This window comes from Pelobates fuscus, chromosome 2 (assembly GCF_036172605.1).
Source record: "Pelobates fuscus isolate aPelFus1 chromosome 2, aPelFus1.pri, whole genome shotgun sequence".
Taxonomy (NCBI): domain Eukaryota; kingdom Metazoa; phylum Chordata; class Amphibia; order Anura; family Pelobatidae; genus Pelobates; species Pelobates fuscus.
This window is the reverse complement of record NC_086318.1, coordinates 306,728,993-306,742,287: the sequence shown is the minus strand read 5'-3', so window position 1 is coordinate 306,742,287 and position 13,295 is coordinate 306,728,993. Positions and strand designations below refer to the sequence as shown.

Here is a 13,295-nt window from a genome sequence, read left to right as displayed (position 1 = left end):
TTGCAAGTGATTGCTAATGATATTGACAAAAATGACAACAGCCAGAACTCTAAATTACTGAAAAGGTTATTAAAAAGATGTGGAGTGCACTATGGCAGGGCTTAAAGCTGGGTGGTCTTTCTAGATAAGGCAAACCATAGGTGTCATGTTTCCTAATACACCCTCAGGCAGCTACAATTCTAAGCCAGATGACGAATGGCCCAGGAATTCATAATTGAGCTGCTCCCTGCAACCTGGTAAAAGAGATCAAAACTAAAGACCTTCTGAATGTGACTATTAAGCTCCACTAAGCTAAAGAATTTGGCAATAGTGCTTGCCCATAGTGCCCCTTTTGTCGCCTCCTCCATACAGATACCTTTCACAAGACTACCAATACTTCTCAATGAGCTGTGATATCGGTCTAGACTGCAGAGGCTGCTTGATGAGCACCTTCTTATTGGTCAAATTACTGGCACAGACTGGAAGAAAGCAGACCCTGGACGAAAAAACAAGATCCTGAATTCAGGACTGTCCCAGCAACCCCAGGACAGTTAGGTGGAATGTGTATAAGGCATTCACTTGACAACTAATTCTTCAGATTAAAAATAGCTCTATGGCCAATTCTTCAATGGTAATGTGTAATAAAATTTCACAAAACACTAAATTTCCATTGCATTGGTGAAAGCAATGCTGCTAAATAATGATTATATTCCTTGTTTGCAGCTCCCTGGAGCCTGATAATGTTATACCTGCTACAATCCATAAAATCGCATGGACACCCGTTTGTAAATAATAGTTACAGGTGTATATGCCTGTATTATCAAGTGTTCTTTTGGTTTTTTTTTCTACATTCTAGAGAATTCACCAGAGAATTGAATATTTAAGGCCAAGATAGCCTAGCTGGAAACCTAGCTGACTTGTATGTAGTAGTTTGTGTATATAATTGCACAAACATGTGTTAATCACCTCATTAGGCCAACAAAGTAGCAGTGTAGAAGTGGGGGATACGCCTCTGTTTGTTTTTTTTTATCAATTACTGGTGTTTCTTTACATTGCCAGTAGAGGTTTATTTGTCCTGTGCACCCCCAGCTCCACTGCTCCACCAAATCCTGCTTTTAGCAGCATTTGATTCCAGGGCAGAGTTTGAGCTCTAAAAGTTTAAGCTCCAGCAGAGGTGTAGACCAGAGACTCTCTCTTAATGGACCTCCATGAATTCTGCCACCAAGAGTTCCCTCCTTCGAACCACTATTGATTGTACCCTCTCTTGCCAAAAGGTGTGCAGAAGTGGTGGGGGGGGGTCAGATTTTGGAGCCCCCCCTCTCCCTTCAAAAGCATCTTCATCTGCGTACCTCTTAACCCGCCTTTTGTTTGTTATCCTCCTTTTTTTTTTTAAATGTCTTACCCCCTTTAGTTTATCTTATCCCCTATTTTTCCCCATTGTGTGTCTTATACTTCCCTTGTGTATCTCTTACAACCCCCCTTTGTGTGTCTTACTCCCCCCAGCCCTTTGTGTGACTCCTTCTCTCCCAGCCCCTTTGTATCTTTTATTCTGACTAGTTCCTTTGTGTCTCTTTCACCCCAAGCCCTTTTGTATTTTTATCCCCAGGCCCCCTGTGAATCTTCTCACCCTCAGGCTCATCTATGTGTCTCTATCCCCACTCAGGCCCCCCTGTGTGCCACCCTCCCCTCCATGTCCCTTAGTGTTCCTCTCTCCTCCCCTTCTTGTCCATTAGTGGTCCTCTTCCCTGTCCCTTAGTGTTCCTCTCCCTCCATATCCCTCAGTATTCCATTCCCCTCCTTTCCCTGTCATTTATTGTTCCTCCCCCTCCCCCCGTCCCTTAGTGTTCCTCTCCTCTCTCTTCCCTGTCCTTTAGTTACTTTCTCCTCCCCACTTGTCACTTAGTCTTCCTCTCCCCTCTCTCTTCCCTGTCCCATAGTCTTCCTCTCCCCCCCTTACCTGTCTTTTTTTTATGTTTTTCCCCACCTCCCCTATAGTGTTTTCCCCCTCCTCCATAGTGTTCTTTCTCCTCCTCCCCATAGTGTTCTTCTTCTCCCCCTCCCCTGTCCCATAGTCTTTTTTCCGACCCCCCACCCCCCCGTCCCATAGTGTTCCTTCCACCCGTCCCTTAGTGCCCCTCTCTCTCCCCCTGCTTGGCCACCGTTGTGTCTCCTACCTTTCTTGTAGCGTGGCCGAGCAGAGCAGACTGCGGTACATGAGTTTTAGTTTCTTGTACCCGGCCGGACTGACAGTAAATGCTCTCTCAGTGAGCACTTTCTTTCAGTCCGACCGGGTACAGGAATCAGAAGTTCCTGTACCGTGGTGAGCACTGCTCCGCTCGGCCATGCTAAACTGAGTGCCTGGCAGGAGGGAGCGCTGTGCGCCCACCTCCTGCCGGCCACTCTAATCTAGCTCCCCCCGTCCCGGATTGCCCTAAGGCGGCCGCTTGTGCTGCCTTATGGAAGCGCCGGCCTTGCTTAGCCATGACACACAGCCACAGTCAGCCAGCCACAGAAGCAACACATAGAACAGGGATCTTGGCACCATTCAGGCAACCGTGGGTGATCATCATCTGGCTCTGATTACACTAGATCAGTGGTAGTCAACCTTTTTTTACCTACCGCCCACTAATGCATCTTTTTGGTTGAAAAAATTTCCTTACCGCCCACCAGTTTTCGCGCAAATGCGGAATATTTTTAAGAAAGGAGGGTGTTTTTAAAAAAAAAAATAAATGTACGTACATTTATCTTTTTATTTCTACTTAATGCAGGTTTATAAGGTTTTTAACTTTATAAAGTTTAATGAGAAAACAATAAAGTAAATTGAAATTACCTTTACTAGTGATTAATGAGATCCTTGAGGTTGATGCTGCGAGACTAAATATTTGATATCTGGTTCGATTTTCGTAAGGAACAAACGAAGGTCTCTTTCAGTGATATTCAGACGACTTCTCTGTTTGCTCATAATATGATTTCTCATTTGTGCGTCAGCTCATCTCCTCTCCCTCCTCAATTCCCCTCCCCACCTTTTTTCCCCCTTTTTTCTATTTTTTAACCGTCCTTATAGCAATGCCCAGTAGGAAGGCTGAGCTAGGTAGCCCACTTACTATAGTCCACTATAACAGACAGGCACACATACAAGACACACACACAAAGACACACACACAAAGACACACACACAAAGACACACACACAAAGACACACACACAAAGACACACACACAAAGACACACACACAAAGACACAGACAGGCACACATACACGACACATACATACAAACAGACAGGCACACATACAAACAGACACAAACAGACATGCACACACACATGCAAACACACACATAAGACATACATAGACACACACACACACATGCAGACACACATACAATGACACATACATACAAAGACAAGACACAGACAGACACATATATACAGACAGACACATACACACACAAGACACACATACGACACACACAGACATACAAGACACATAGACAGGCACACATACACACAAGACACACATACGACACACAAAGACACAGACAGGCACACATACACATACATACAAACAGACAGGCACACATACAAACAGACACACACAGACATGCACACACACATGCAGACACACACATAAGACATACATAGACACACACAAGACACACATACAATGACACATACATACAAAGACAAGACACACATACATACAGACACGCACACACATATATATATATATACAGACAGACACATGCACACACAAGACATACATACAAAGACACATACAGACAGACACACACACACAAGACATACACACACACACACAAGACATACCTACAAACACACACACACATTATATTTAAGTCACCCTCCTGTTTCCTACCTTTAAGGTGCAGGAGGGTGACTTTTGCTGGGGTCCAGTGGTGGCTCAGGTGGATGGGAGTCAGAGTTCCCACTCTGACTCCCTCTGCTTCCTCCCGCGCGGCTCTCAATTTTAGCTGGGAGGAGTGACCGGGGAATCACTTCCTCCCAGCTCTGATGTCATCACAGGGGGCCCGGTCGCGCTGTTAAAGCGCCCAGCGCTGACCGGGCCCCCTTACAATCCGCATCCATCGGGTGGCCCTGACAGCATGGGCCACCCGATGGACACTTTGGAAGGCGGCCCCGGCGGTTTGCCGCGCGGGCCGGGGCCGCAAATGGTCACGGCGGTACCCAGTCGCACGGGTACCGCCGGTTCGCGCCCGCCCGCCCGATCAACCTGGAAATCCCTACCGCCCACCTGGAATCCTGAAACGCCCACTAGTGGGCGGTAGGGACCAGGTTGACGACCCATGCACTAGATACTAGTTTAAGCTGGGATGACATAACAGAAAGGCAAGAGGAGCACTATAGTAACATTAAAAGTAAAACAACTTTCTTCTAATTTTACATGTACATGCAAAACTATGTGGGTTCCATGACTGTCTACATTTTTCCCGTTGGTAAAACGTGCGTTCATTATGGTACTATATTTAAGGGGGTTTTAATTTTAAGCAAATGTCTACTTTTGTACAATTCTTTTTTATTTTTAGTTTGCAAAGATGAGTGGGATGACGTTCAAATGGACTAAAATCCACATGTTCTGGCTAATTACTGATTGCAGTTATTTTGGACATTTAATATGGAAATGTTACGCATGTTAAAACCTTAATAGTCAAAACATGACATCAATGAATCTGTGAAAGCATATTTTCCAGAGTCAAAGCATGCCAATTTTTATTCATGTTTGGTTTAGTTGCTCATTATTTTTTTCCTGTTTTGCTTTTTTTGAGAAGCTTTTTCTTTGTTTTTTGTTTTGTTTATCTTGACTCTTCAACAGTTAGCTTGATGATGTTGTCAAACTTTAACCCCTTAAGGGCTGAGCCAATTGTACAAATTGTGATCAAAACAAAACCTGGAATTTGTGCTATATTTCTGTTCAACCGTCACCTCTTTCATATTAAGTGCACCCACACTTAATATATATATATAATTTTGTTCAGGAGAAACCGGGCTTTCATTTCATATCAAATATTTTTATATATGAAACATAATTTAATATGAATACAATCTTAACCCCTTAACCCTTTAAGACCAGAGGGCGTACTATTACGTCCTTTTTAAAGCGGCTCTAAACGCCGCAGGGCGTCATAGTACGCCCTCCGGTATTTCCTTACTTACCCGGTCGTCGGCAGTCCCACGCCGGCGATCGCGGTTGGGGGGACTCCCAGGGAGCCCCCCCGCAGCAGATCTTCCTCCTCCGGTCCCCCCCGGTCATGTGAGAGTGAGGTCCTTGCGAGGACCTCACAATCACATGGCCGGTATAGCTGGCTGCAGCATTGCCAGCAGGGGGACTAACTGTAATGACAGTTGGTCCCCCTGCTGGCTGAAAATAAAATCAAATAATGTTAAAAGTGTAAAAAAAATATATATATATATATTTAGATCATATATATCTAACATATAACATACACACACATACACTGTCTAGGTGTATTTTAATCTATATATAATTATATATATATATTAATATCAAATTACACGTAGACTGATACTGATTAAATATATATATAATTATTGATATATATATATATATTTATATATACCGTATATACTCGAGTATAAGACGAGTTTTTCAGCACATTTTTTGTGCTGAAAAACACTAACTCGTCTTATACTCGAGTCAGTTGTCTGTATTATGGCAATTTACATTGCCATAATACAGACATGGACCGGGGGCTGTCAGGAAGCTGTTACTTACCTTCACCGCAGCTCCTGTCAGCTCCCTTCTCTCTTCTCCGGTGCGTGCAGCTCCCAGGTCAGCTCCCTCTGCAACTCTCGCGAGAGCCGCGGGGTCAGAGCGTTGCCACGGGTTACCGTGGCAACGCTCCGCGCGGCCGCGAGAGTTGCAGAGGGAGCTGACCTGGGAGCTGCACGCACCGGAGAAGAGAGAAGGGAGCTGACAGGAGCTGCGGTGAAGGTAAGTAACAGCTTCCTGACAGCCCCCTCCTACAGCCCATCCACTGGACCACCAGGGAGTGAGAGCCCCCCTCCCTGGCCAGCTAACAAGCAGGGAGGGGGGACGAAAAAATACAAATATTAATAATAAAACAAAAAATAATTAAAATAATAACATAAAAATAATAATACAAATAATAATAAAATAAAAAAAAATAGTTACCTAAAAAAAATAACATTTAAAAAAAATATTAAAATAATAATTAAATAATAATTAATAAAATGCCCACCCCCCACCAATGCTCTGCACTCATACACACACACACTGCACATACACACACTGCACTGCATTCATTATAAACACACTGCATTCATACACACTGCACTCACACACACTGCACTCATATACACACACTGCACTGCATTCATTATACACACACTGCATACACACTGCACTCATACACACACACTGCACTCATACACACACTGCACTGCATTCATTATATACACACTGCATTCATACACACACACACTGCACTCATATACACACTGCACTCATATACACACACTGCACTGCATTCATTATACACACACTGCATACACACTGCACTCATACATACACACTGCACTCATATACACACTGCACTGCATTCATTATACACACACTGCACTCATACACACACTGCACTCATACACACACACACTGCATTCATACACACACACACTGCATTCATACACACTGCACTCATACACACACACACTGCACTCATGCACACACACTGCACTCATGCACACACACTGCACTCATGCACACACACTGCACTCATGCATACACACTGCACTGCATTCATTATACACACACTGCACTCATACACACACACACTGCACTCCATTCATTATATACACACTGCACTCATACACACTGCATACACACACACTGCATACACACACACTGCATACACACACACAGCACTCACACACACACACTGCATTAATTATATACACACACTGTAAATAAATATTCAGTTAATATAATTTTTTTAGGATCTAATTTTATTTAGAAATTTACCAGTAGCTGCTGCATTTCCCACCCTAGTCTTATACTCGAGTCAATAAGTTTTCCCAGTTTTTTGGGGTAAAATTAGGGGCCTCGGCTTATATTCGGGTCGGCTTATACTCGAGTATATACGGTAATATAAAAAAAATATGTAAATACGTAAAAAAATAATTAAAAATAAAATATTAAATATATAGATGTGTTTTATTTCGTTCTAACTGTATTGTGACATTAATATATATATTTATATCAAAATACACGTAGAACGAAATAATATCTATATCTATATACATAAATATATACGTATATATCACTATATATATATACCTATATATAAATAAAAATATTTTTAAAAATTATATGTATATATATATATATATATACATATATTAATTCTACACATATACTTATGTAATAATTTTACATAATTAGGTATCCTAATTAATTACAATTAGCGGGACCTGCCTGACAACCCATGCCGAAAGTATAGGGAATTTAATTTGCTAGCACTATATTTAACCCTATAACTTTCCAAGACACCATAAAACCTGTACATGGGGGGTACTGTTTTACTCAGGAGACTTCGCTGAACACAAATATTAGTGTTTCAAAACAGTAAAATGTATTACAACGATGATATCGCCAGTAAGAGTGACGTTTTTTGCATTTTTCACGCACAAACAGCACTTACACGGACGATATTATTGCTGCAATACTTTTTACTGTTTTTGAAACACAAATATTTATGTTCAGCGAAGTCTCCCGAGTACAACAGTACCCCTTATGTACAGGTTTTATGGGGTTTTCAAAAATTACAGCGTCAAATATAAGGCTTGTGTTTCATTTTTTTCACATTAAAATTCGCCAGTTTGCTTACAATGCCTTTATGACCCTATGGTAGCCCAAGAATGAAAATTACCCCTATGATGGCATACTATTTGCAATAGTAGACAACCCAAGGTATTGCAAATGGGGTATGTCCAGTCTTTTTTAGTAGCCACTTAGTCACAAACACTGGCCAAAATTGGCGTTTTTTTGCATTTTTCACACACAAACAAATACTAACGCTAACTTTGGCCAGTGTTTGTGACCAAATGGCTACTAAAAAAGACTGGACATACACCATTTGATATACCTGGGGTTGTCTACTATTGCAAATGGTATGCCATTATGGGTGTAAATTTCATTCCTGGGCTACTATACAGTCTCAAAGGCAAAGTAACCAATCTGGCAAATTTCAATTTCAAATGTAACACGCTATATTTGACCCTGTAACTTCCCAAAACACCATAAAACCTGTACATAGGGGGTACTGTTTTACACGTGAGACATCGCTGAATACGAATATGTGTATTGTATTGCAGTAAAAGCAAACCGTATTTTGACATCCACAGTTAAAATGTCACGTAGAACTAAAAAAAAATCGTATTTTCTCCCATTTTTTTTATATTAAATTATGTTCCATACCTAAATATTTGATGTTAAATGAAAGCCCTGTTTCCCCTGAATAAAATGATATATAATAAAGGGGGGGGGGGGGGGAGTGCATTTAATATGAAAGAGGTGAATTACGGTTGGACAGACATAAAGCACAAATGCCAGGTTTTGTTTACGTTTTGTTCTGTTCACAACTTGTACATTTGGCTGCGGTCTTAAGGGGTTAAGGACTGAGCCAAATGTACACGTTGTGAACAGAACAAAACGTAAACAAAACCTGGCATTTGCGCTATATGTCTGTCCAACCGCAATTCACCTCTTTCATATTAAATGCACCCCCCTTATTATATATCATTTTATTCAGGGGAAACAGGGCTTTCATTTAATATCAAATATTTAGCTCTGAAACATAATTTAATGTGAAAAGAATGGGAGAAAATAAGAAATGTTGTTTTTTTAGTTCTACATGACATTTTAACTGTGAATGTCATAATACTGTTTGCTTTTACTGCAATAAAATACACATATTTGTATTTAGCAAAGTCTCACGTGTAAAACAGTACCCCCTATGTACAGGTTTTATGGTGTTTTGGGAAGTTACAGGGTCAAACATAGCACGTTACATTTGAAATTGAAATTCGCCAGATTGGTTACGTTGCCTTTGAGACTGTATAGTAGCCCAGGAAATAAATTTACATCCATAATGGCATACCATTTGCAATAGTAGACAACCCAAGGTATTGCAAATGGGGTATGTCCAGTCTTTTTTAGTAGCCATTTGGTCACAAACACTGGCCAAAGTTAGCGTTAGTATTTGTGTGTGAAAAATGCAAAAAACGCCAATTTTGGCCAGTGTTTGTGACTAAGTGGCTACTAAAAAAGATTGGACATACCCCATTTGCAATACATTTGGTTGTCTGCTATTGCAAATGGTATGCCATCATAAGGGTCATTTTCATTCTTGGGCTACCATAGGGTCACAAAGGCAACATAAGCAATCTGGCGAATTTTAATGTGAAAAAAATGAAACACAAGCCTTATATTTGACGATGTAACTTTTGAAAACACCATAAAACCTGTACATAAGAGGTACTGTTTTACTCAGGAGACTTCGCTGAACACAAATATTTGTGTTTCAAAACAGTAAAAAGTACCACAGCAATAATATCGTCCGTCTAAGTGCTGTTTGTGCGTGAAAAATGCAAAAAACTTCACTCTTACTGGCGATATCATCGTTTTGAAACACTAATATTTGTGTTCAGCGAAGTCTCCTGATTATAATATAATATAATATTTGTGTTCAGCGAAGTCTCCTGAGTATAACAGTACCCCCCATGTACAGGTTTTATGGTTTCTTGGAAAGTTATAGGGTTAAATATAGTGCTAGCAAATTTAATTCCCTATACTTTCGGCATGGGTTGTCAGGCAGGTCCCGCTAATTGTAATTAATTAAGATACCTAATTATGTAAAAATATTACATAAATATACCGTATATACTCGAGTATAAGCCGACCCGAATATAAGCCGAGGCCCCTAATTTTACCCCAAAAAACTGTGACAACGTATTGACTATGACCCCGCGGCTCTCGCGAGACTTACACTGGGAGCTGACAGAGGTGCTGACCGGACCGGCGCGGAGGAGGAAGGAACTGCAGGAGAGGTAAGAGCTCTCTGCCAGCCCCCAGTCTGTATGGCCATGTAAATTGCCATAATACAGACATTGACTCGAGTATAAGTCGAGTTGGGGTTTTTCAGCACAAAAAAATGTGCTGAAAAACTCTGCTAATACTCAAGTATATACGGTATGTGTAGAATTAATGTGTGTGTGTGTATATATATATATATATATATATATATATATATATATATATAAATAGGTTATGGTGGGGAAAAATTGTGATTGAAAACCCCTTCCACCTGAAGTCTGTGGATAGTTAATACAATGTTAAACAAAAATCTGCACACCAGTCAAGCCATAAGACTTGCTTTTCCCACAGAAATCCCAAAACTGCAGCGATGTTGCAACCGCAAAGGATTCTGGGTGGGTATATGCAAATTAGTTTAACAAAGAATCACATTTTTGCCTCATTCCATTTTAAACATGGATTCCTTTTAATCTGTGTTTGCAGTATACAACTGCTTGGAACACAATTTAGGAAAAGATGCAAAACCAGTGAACCACTGGTTTCACTGGTTTTGCATCTTTTCCTAAATTGTGTTCCAAGCAGTTGTATACTGCAAACACAGATTAAAAGGAATCCATGTTTAAAATGGAATGAGGCAAAAATGTGATTCTTTGTTAAACTAATTTGCATATGCCCACCCAGAATCCTTTGCGGTTGCAACATCGCTGCAGTTTTGGGATTTCTGTGGGAAAAGCAAGTCTTATGGCTTGACTGGTGTGCAGATTTTTGTTTAACATTGTATTAACTATCCATATATATATATATATATATATATATATATATATATATACAAACATTTAAAATATTTTTATTTATATATAGGTATATATATATAGTGATATATACGTGTATATAGATATATATATTATTTCGTTCTACGTGTATTTTGATATCAATATATATTATCACAATACAGTTAGAACGAAATAACACACATCTATATATTTTATTTATTTTTAATTATTTTTTAACGTATTTACATATAAAACAATAATTATATATATATATATAAAACAATAATTATATATCTATTTAATCAGTATCAGTCTACGTGTAATTTGATATTAATATATATATATATATATATATATATATATATATTAGTATAATAGTAAAATACACCTAGACAGTGTGTGTGTGTGTGTGTGTATGTATATATATATATATATATATATATATATATTTATTTATTTTTTACACTTATTTAATTATATTTTATTTGAATTCAGCCAGCAGGGGGACTAACTGTCATTACAGTTAGTCCCCCTGCTGGCAATGCCTGAGCCAGCTAAGGACCTCACTCTCACATGGCCGGGGGGCTCCCAGGAGGAAGGACGTGCCGCGGGGGACTCCCTGGGAGTCCCCCCAACCGCGATCGCCGGCGTGGGATTGCCGGCGACCGGGTAAGTAAGAAAAAAACGGACGGCGTACTATTACGCCCGGCGGCGTTTAGAGACGCTTAAAATAGGGCGTAATAGTACGCACTCCGGTCTTAAAGGGTTAAAGTATGAGATTTTATTTTTCAAGTAATGCATGACATTTTAACTGTCATAATACTGTTGGATTTTACTGAAATAAAATACACATTTGTATTCAGAAATGTCTCACGAGTACAACAGTACCTACCACAGGTTTTATGGGTTTTTGGAAACTTACAGGTGTCAAATGTAGGGCTTTCCCCTTTTCCATGTTTCCAGCGAGGGAGCTCAGTGTTTCTGCTCCTTACTACTCCCTTGCGCGCTGTCTGCAGTGAAGCCGGGCGCCGGAATATGACATCATATTCCGGTACCCGGCATCACTAAACCGCGTGTGGGAGCAGTGAGGAGCAGATAGAAGGACCCCAGGGAGATGCCCCACATTGGGGTCAGCTGCAGTAAATGGGATAATTTGTGTATCTTGAAAGATCAGTTCCACTCTTTACATAGGATGAATGGTACTGATCTGTAAAATAACATTGATTATAGGATAGTCTCTGGACTGCACCATTAACTTTGCAAGCAGGCAATTAGGGTGCTAAAAGTGACCCTTTAGTTCCCTGTATTCCTCTTTCATTGCCAGATGTATTTTGTGCAATATTTTTAGAATTAAATAAAATGAGCTAGAATATGTTAAGTACATTTTTTGTGAACCATCTTTCTCTACAGTAGTAGTTGTGAAGTAATACTCATTTTATGCTGTGAAAACATTTAGTGGTTGAGGAAAGGTTTTAATTTTTGTTTAGCAAAAGACTTGATTATAATTATTATTTTGGCCAGAGGCTCTGTTCTGGGCATAAGTTCCAATGGATTTGTGAAAGGGAATAGACACACTTTTAATGTGTGTTCACTATTATCCCTGCTAAAAGAGAGTAAGTATCTATTTTGTATTTTAAATGCAACTCTTAATGAAATTCTTACTTAATAGGCAAACTGGGCTCTAATGATGCTCTTATAATATACACATAACCTAGTAGAAATTCACCCTTGGTTACTATTGACCCTCTAGGCTTGAAGTGGCAAGTAACTTGAAAATTGATGCCCTTAGCTAGGGTTATTAACTAAAGTGAGAATTGTTGGGAATTGGAAGTGGATTTCAAATTTTAGGCCAAAATAGCTGAACTTGAAGCTTAGCTGACTTGGAGATTTTTTACACAATATTTACTATCGGGTAAATAACCCTGATAGAATTCTCAATTTGAATTTTGAGATTGGCAAGTTTTTTATTTAGAATGTCTTCTTGGGATCTCTAACAACAGCTAAGTGGAAAAATAGTGATAGAAATAATCTAACAAACATGTATACACATGTCCGCATAAAGTAAGATTAACCCCTTAAGGACCAAACTTCTGGAATAAAAGGGAATCATGACATGTCCCACATGCCATGTGTCCTTAAGGGGTTAAAGGGACACTATAGTCACCAAAACAACTTGAGCTTAATTAAGCAGTTTTGATCTATAGATCATGACTATGAAGTTTCACTACTAAATTCACAGCTATTTAAAAGTTTAAATTAATTTTGTTTCTGTACATGCAGTCCTGGCTACACCTCCCCTGGCTGTGACTCACACAGCATGCATGAAAAATGGTTTCACTTTGTCACATGTAACTTACTTTAAAAGTTTTTATGTCATGCGCTCTAAATGTAAAACTTTAATCACATTTAAATATATAAGAAATCCTAAATTATACAG

At 39.7% G+C, this 13,295-nt stretch overlaps 1 protein-coding gene across 2 annotated transcripts in view; it reads left to right on the top strand.

Annotated features, from left to right (window-relative positions):
• Positions 1–13,295, top strand: part of DSE (dermatan sulfate epimerase) — a 61,805-nt gene that overhangs the window by 34,352 nt on the left and 14,158 nt on the right. The window lies entirely within an intron of this gene.